The 7,765-nt window shown below is 31.6% G+C and overlaps 1 protein-coding gene across 2 annotated transcripts in view; it reads left to right on the top strand.

Annotated features, from left to right (window-relative positions):
- The first annotated feature begins 4,666 nt into the window (after positions 1 to 4,666).
- The window catches only part of LOC142980430 (alpha-N-acetylgalactosaminidase), a 70,419-nt gene continuing 67,320 nt past the window's right edge, over positions 4,667 to 7,765 (top strand). For both annotated transcript variants that reach the window (XM_076125803.1, XM_076125802.1), the window contains exon 1: positions 4,667 to 4,896. The gene's annotated coding sequence lies outside the window, so the exon portion shown is untranslated. The remainder of the gene's footprint in view (positions 4,897 to 7,765) is intronic.

Below are 7,765 nucleotides of genomic sequence, written 5' to 3'. Positions count from 1 at the left end.
TTTAGCTAGATGTTCTAGAACTACAGTTTGGCCATCGGCATAAGCTCAATGGAGTGAATAGATGATGAAAGAAATAACATAAAATATAAAGTTATTCCTCTAAAATATATAAAACAACTGGTTTTTTCTCATGAAAAGTATCCTATGAGTTGATCCAGAGCCTTTTAAAATGTACATGTAAACTGTTTTCCCTATCTATACTAATATTATAAAATTGTAGAGTTTGTTTTATACGAATTGAAAAAAATCTTCTCTAATCTTACTGTTGGATAGCTTATTTATTAAGGAAGGCTATAGGCTATATAACATTACGGTATGACCAATAGGAGCAGAGTACCAGTAAAAATGTTTCAGAAACGGGTAAAATTATGACCTATTCCTCTTTTATGACGCAAGCGAAGCAGCGCGAGTCAACTAGTTTGTTATAAAATAGGTTTTCTTGTTATTTTTGTGAAGAATATTGCCGAAACATAAAAGTTGTTCATATACAGAGTTCAAGTACAGCAGTAATCTAAATCTGTCTGAGTGCTATACTGAGCTATTTTCATTTCATAATAAACGAACGAATCGACTCCGACCTTCGTCTGTCAGTTTGTATATGTTACACAATATTCTGATACACTATTTATTGTAGCTAAAATTCCAGTAGTATAGAAATAGATTTTACTAGCTGACCCGTGCAACTTCGTTTGCGGCACATAAGAGAGAATGGGTCAAAATTTTACACGTTTTTGTAACATTTTTATCGGCTGCTCTGCTCGTATTGATTGTAGCGTGATTATATATAGCCCAAAGCCTTCCTCGATAAATGGGCTATCTAACACTGAAAGAATTTTTCAAATCGGACCAGTAGTTTCTGAGATTAGCGCGTTCAAACAAACAAACAAACTCTTCAGCTTTATAATATTAGTATAGATTAATATAGATTAACGCAGTTTGTCTGTCTGCATTACTTCATCACGGTTCAGCGATTTAAACGATTTTCGAAGAAGTTTGGAAATGGTTGACCTCTTGTCAACCATAAACATCTTAAATTTCGATATCTATGAAAAAAATAATTTCAAAGTTACGACTGTTTGTATATCTTCTAGTACATTCTGTATTGAATTAACAAAGATGAAAGTTTGTTTATTTGTAGCCTTAACCTCTAAATTAAATTGTCAGAGTCGATTCACCTGTATATAGAAAGCTGTGGATCAACTATTGCCAGAGATCAAGAAAATACTGAGAAGTGTACGCTAACTTTAAAATTATTTAATTATCTTTAGTTAATATTGTTTACATCGTGAGGAAACCTTGCATGCCTAAAATTTGTTTAAAACATTTATTAAGGGCATGCAAAGTCCCCAACCCGCACCTGGCCAGCGTGTTGGACTCAAGGCCTAACCCCCTCCCTCATTACGGGAGGAGACCCTTGCCCAGCAGTTGGACATCAATGGGTTAAATTTAACTTTAGCTTTTTAATATTGTTATATTCAATTCCAGTTTATATTTACAATAGACTACTCAAGAAAAGCAGTGGTCAGATACTAGTAAAGATATTTTTGTAAATGTGATTCACAGTAACTTTTTAAAACTTTTATAGATCGACCATGAACAAATTCATCAAGCATCATAATAATATCGTGTGCAAATCACGAATATGGTAGCTTAATCTTTATTAATCAAACGCCCATTGACTGCACAAATATAGAGCAGTTTGTGAATAGTGACAGACACCTTGAGCTGTTATACACTTTCTGTTATTTTGATTGAAGTTTGTAAATACTCTATTATTAAGATATAGGTTACAGAAGCCTTCTCACGCTTAATTTATTGTTACTATTACTCATATCTGCTACAGACAAAGCAATTAAATTAATTATGTATATCCTGTCAAATTATTAAAGAAATAATGATTTAATGTAGACTACATATTATAATTGAGAAGTTCTTTATTATACTTTAGGTATAAATTTCAGTTTTTTTATTAATGTAGCATAAGTAAAGATTAGCTGTTTATCATTGCTAGATAGTTCCAATCTTAGTTATACCTGAGTGAAATATGTGTACTATTTTCTCCTATCTCCTTCCCAATTTAAAGCTTACAAAAAATACCATTTCAGACTTTTAAAGTGCTTACGTGTTTTTCCCTTTTCAAAGATCTAATTGACACGTATTTTCCTCCAAAACCGAATAGGCTTAAAATGACTCACGTGAATGGGTATTCGACCCAGGAAGTCTCCATTAGTCCTCTACTCGACAGCGACTAACTAGGCACATATTTCACGTCATAAACGTACATATTAGTCGAAATAAACAGGATTGATCGGATGTTGCCCATTAAAATATTACTTAAGTATATAAAACCACTTAGAACATGTACATAACTATGTAGTTACTTTACGCAACTGGATGTCGTCATGTAGTGGGGTCTGTGACATCGTCATATTTAATACATAAATAATTGTAGCATCTACTGTTATTTTAACTAGATTGTTGGAAATTATAATGATATTTGCGATTTCGTAGTGTCCGAAGATGTGTTTTGAATCTTTGGCGTGGTCACTCAGATGAATCGCAGTATTTGAGTAAACCGATTGCAACAAAGATAAGACAACATAGATATGCGTTTTTTATGAAGGATATGTGTAAGGATGTCCAATATACAATAGGAGATAACAAGATAGTTTCATTCTTTTACCGTAAATAACAAACTTTTGGTATCTAAGTAACGAAATCTCATTTTCAAAACCATCGTTGATTTATGAAATGAGCATTAATAATGAGATTTTTATTTATAGCCGATTTTGCTGGAATAAAAATACATTTTAATGATATTAAACCGAACAATTTTTTTAAAAAATAGACTGTTTTGAAACGTGTGTTTTTTGGAAAATAAATATCATTTTTATGACATAACCAAACACTTTACCGTCTTGTAAGTTAAGTTACGTAGACAACACATTACTACAATTTGTCCAAATCACCAAAAATTGTCATAATCCCTGAACAAAGTTATCAAGCACCCACACAGCTAAAACTATCAGATTTTGCGTAACGTCGGCGCCTAGCTGGTATTACCGTCAGTGGTACAGAATCGTGTGCACGCTCACGATACTTACAGCACATTACAACACATTACTTTTGTTTTGTAGTTCAATGATCGAATATCTATTTTGTCACTGTATTTACAGTGTTTCTTTGTTTTGTATGTCCATTCATGGTTTATATTTACAAATATATAACAATTACCTTACCTAAGTACAAGCTGCTTAGTTTTTGGTTTGGTTTCAGATGACTGTATATGAGTTGTCCAGAGATGTTTATTGACTCAAGGTAAAAAATAAGTATCTATTGGAGTTTTACACAAAGTAAACACACATTCCCACTAATATTACAATGGATGGTTGTAGGTTTGTTACTCTTTCACGTAAAAACTAATTAATGAATTTTGGCACACACTCGGTTTAATAAGTCTAGATTATAGTCTAGTACTTTATACACCCGGCAATTCTTTGCACGAGGCCAAAGTCAAAGGCAGGAATAAATAAATAATAATTTCTATTGTATTTCTCTCTGCGACGAGATTCACGAGATTTCAAGTTCAATTTTAAGGTACTGTATTATTATTATACTGTTATTAGAATTATAAATCTTACCTTTTATTTATCCTTAGTACTGTGAACTTTATCTATACTAATATTATAATACTAATATTATAAAGCTGAAGAGTTTGTTTGTTTGTTTGTTTGAACGCGCTAATCTCGGGAACTACTGGTCCGATTTGAAAAATTCTTTCAGTGTTAGATAGCCCATTTACCGAGGAAGGCTATAGGCTATATATCATCACGCTACGACCAATAGGAGCAGAGTAACAGTGAAAAATGTTACAAAAACGGGGAAAATTATGATTATCTTAAGTGACGCAAGCGAAGTTGCGGGGGTCAGCTAGTGAGCAATAAATCTCTAAGCTAAGATTTACAATATAATCTGACAACGCCTATAAGTCAGATAATGTTTGTGTTGGCACGTTTATTAAGTAAAAAAGTAGGTTTTAAAACATGTACCAGGATTTATTATTTTTATTTATTTTATTTTATTGCACTCGCAGCCAACGCTTTATTTTATTCGCCCAAAAGAATACGTTTTTAATTCTACAAAATGATTATATTTCAGTTGTAACTAAGTTGCTAACTCCCAAATATCATATGTAAATAAGTTTTTTTAATTATATAACTTAGGTGGTCAAGCGGACAAAATTAAAATTTTAAATATTAAGGCTACATTTAATGTATGCTAATATAATTATGTGAGAATTAATTAATCTTTATTTTAACTGTTACTAAGAGGTTTAATTTGTAAAGCATATAAAACCGAATTATCAATTATTCATGACTAATTGCCGGGAACGTCAATACGCGTATGAAATTCACTAATTTTGTTTCCCAGAAAATGCTTTACATTGGCGTGTGTTCACTGTATCATGACTGAACGATTTACGACGATACTTTGATAGACGACTGTAAGTTGTGTCGTTTACATTGACGGTGTGTTTCGTGAAGGTTGTGTGAAGTTGGTGACGTAGTGAGTAATGGTTGTTGCGTGCGAGGGACAGGTGATGGAGTCGTTGTTTCGGTGGTGGTGTTGCGTTGACCGATGGCGCGGGGGAACGAACGCGCGCGCTCTGCCCGCAGTCTTCGTCTAGGAGCGCAGCCACTCGCTCGCTCCCGAACGTAACACGGAATTTTCAAATTTCCAACTGTTATCGAATGCCAAACGCGTTAGCACTTTTGCCCCGAGAAAGTGACTCGTGAAAATAAAAATAAAAAAACCGGTGTTGCCACAATAAAATTCGAAAGTTGAAAGGATATTTTTGATCGAAGCTTTGTGTTACGTTTCATCGTCTCCCCTACGGTGAGTGGAATTTTGTATAATTAATTGTTGATATAGATTTGTGAAAAAAGTTGGAGTCACGTAATAGCGTGACGGGTTAATGGTATTACAGCAGTTTCATTTTCTTTGCCGATGAAGTTACAATGACATTTAAAATTATAAATCTTGCGCGAATAGCTATGTTCACGTGAGAATGATTAGTGTAATTGTAATTATCGATCATCGTGTATTGAACGAAATAATTCACATTGTTCGATATAAGACAAAAAGCTTGATAAAATGGATGGTAATATGCTATTTATTTTAACATGTAAGTTTAATTATCGAGGAAATAAATTTAAACATTCTGCGGTATCGATATATTTTGAAACAAAATAAAATATCACAAAAATAAACAAACTGCCACAAAATTTTGGAAAAAGCTTTGCGTTTCATTTTGTAAAAAAATACATTCATAAATCTGACTTAAAAATTTTAACTTTTGCAAAAAAAAAAAAAATACCAACTACATATACATCGTAATTTATTATATACGTATATTTAAAATATAATAAAGAAAAAAATACACATATTGTCATCGTCACGCACTCCTGCGCACATCGCATACGCATCGCACAAAAGACATCAACGAACGCCCGCATTATTACATAAGTGATTACGAAAAATCTATCATTATATACTAACTTATACACCGGTGTTTGTGTGTTTATCCGTGGTTCAATTAGAACGTTACGCCTACTATGCATGTTTGCAAAATGTGCAAACTTGTTTGGAGGTGAACGTTATGTAAATAGAACGGAATCTGGTCTGGATTTCGATTGGAACTTATGTAGATTACTTTAGGTGTATTAAATTGCAATATCCGTGAAATTAATAATATAAAGTTACATGGAATAAAATTTTAATAATTTAACTTTGAAACTTTCACGTCGCATGATTGTAATCTAATATCACTGTCACTATCACTACTATTACAGAACAAGGTCCCCCTTTCCCGCCGCGTTTGTTTATCTATCTGTGAACTTAAAATCTACTGAACATATTTTCATGCGAATTCAACACTAGATAAATTGATTCTTCAGAAAGAATTTGGTGTATAACTTGTTAAGGTTACTCCGGTATAATAACCGATCATGCATTTTTCTTGGATTCGCTCGCGTTCCGTCGAACACGGGCTGTAGTCGTAAACCGCTTCATAAAATAATAACTAGAACATGTAAAATTGCAGTTAATATTCTTCTGCATAACAACACGAATATAGGCGTAATATTACAAACGTAATATACTATTATCTGAAGAAAAACGTTATAAAATTCTCATTGGATAACGAAACGATGTGTATGAATATCGAATTAAGTATATAAAATTAGTGATCATATTTATACAGTGTTTTAAATGGTGTCAAACGTTAAAGTGTTACCGGAACTGTTTTATACTGAGAATAAAATATAAATATAATTGTATTAAATGTTATGAAACCAAATATAATACATGATATTGGTTAAAGATTACTGTTAATGTTAAGTTTGCTGTTATTTCCGTGATTTTAAAGTTTGTTTGTTATTTTTAATAATATTTTTCGTAAATTGCTTTAACATGTATCGCACTTGGATCGTAAGCTCTGTAGTCGTTTGTTTTCCATATCAGTGAAAGAATTTATTGAATCGATTCGACAGTTTTAGAGATTAGAAGCTTAGAAATAAATATAACACTTTTAAGTATAAAAATAATGAAATATTCGTATTTGTTGTCGACTTCTTAACATGTTCAAGATACATTTATTCTTTCTGTTTATTCTGATTTGAACCAGTATTTGATTATAACAAAGGTTAGTAATTATGAACTAATAAAACGATTACACTACGCGTACATATTCAGTCAGACATCGTAAAGATAATTCTTATAATTCACTAACCCCCGGTTTCTGTGTACATTTAGCGGTAGTTTATCTATTCAATAGCGTTTTTTTATATGAGTTTTAACGCTATTGTATTGATAAACTAACGCTAAATGTACTTGAAAAACCGGGGGTAAGATTCATTTATTAGAATCCGGTTCAAATCATCACTCTAAACTTAACCAGTAATTTATATTTTTTGTTTTACATACGTCATGTAGATTTATCAAAAATTGCATCATTTTCTCACGATTAAATAACGAAGTTTGTCGGAAAATCCGTAATAAATACGATTGTTATGAATTATCGGTTTCTTTGAATGTAATTAGTTTTCTATGACTGGATAATAGCATCCTGGTAGTAATGGTTGGGTGTATGATGACGTATACTGTCAAAGTAATGTACTGTCATCGTTTGCATGTCGAGATAATTGGTTCAATTGTTTTTTTCCTATTTCGTTTAAAGAGTGGTTGAACTGTGACTGTAGGAGGTCTAGCGGAATTAGAAGTCGAAGCCCCTGAAACCGTGCTTAGATAGTGAAATCGTTCGATACGAATTTAAATATTTTTTTTACAGTCATAGTATATTTAATAAAGACATTTTCTTAATTACAATGATTATATATTATAAAAAAGCCACAAGTAGTATGTGTAATTAAAATAATAATGCTACACAAATTAACACGCTATATAACATCAGTAATTTAAATTTAATTCTTTCTTATACATAACATTTTATTGATATTTTATTTCGATTATAAATACAAGACTGTATTATTGACATTTCGTCAAGATTTTTATGAATATTGATTAAACAACTTTTATTTTTAAGATAATTTGACCTCTTGACTGTTGTAAAAATCAATTTTTTTTTTGATGACTATATTAAATTAACGAAAAAAGACGAGTGGTTAACGGAACTAATAACTTAGGTATATTCGTTTATTCCATTTTTGCATTTAAAATTTGACAGTTATGTTAGTTTTTTATACAG

This window comes from Anticarsia gemmatalis, chromosome 18, assembly GCF_050436995.1.
Source record: "Anticarsia gemmatalis isolate Benzon Research Colony breed Stoneville strain chromosome 18, ilAntGemm2 primary, whole genome shotgun sequence".
NCBI lineage: Eukaryota > Metazoa > Arthropoda > Insecta > Lepidoptera > Erebidae > Anticarsia > Anticarsia gemmatalis.
Note: the sequence above shows the minus strand (reverse complement) of the source record. Positions and strands in the feature narration are given on the sequence as shown.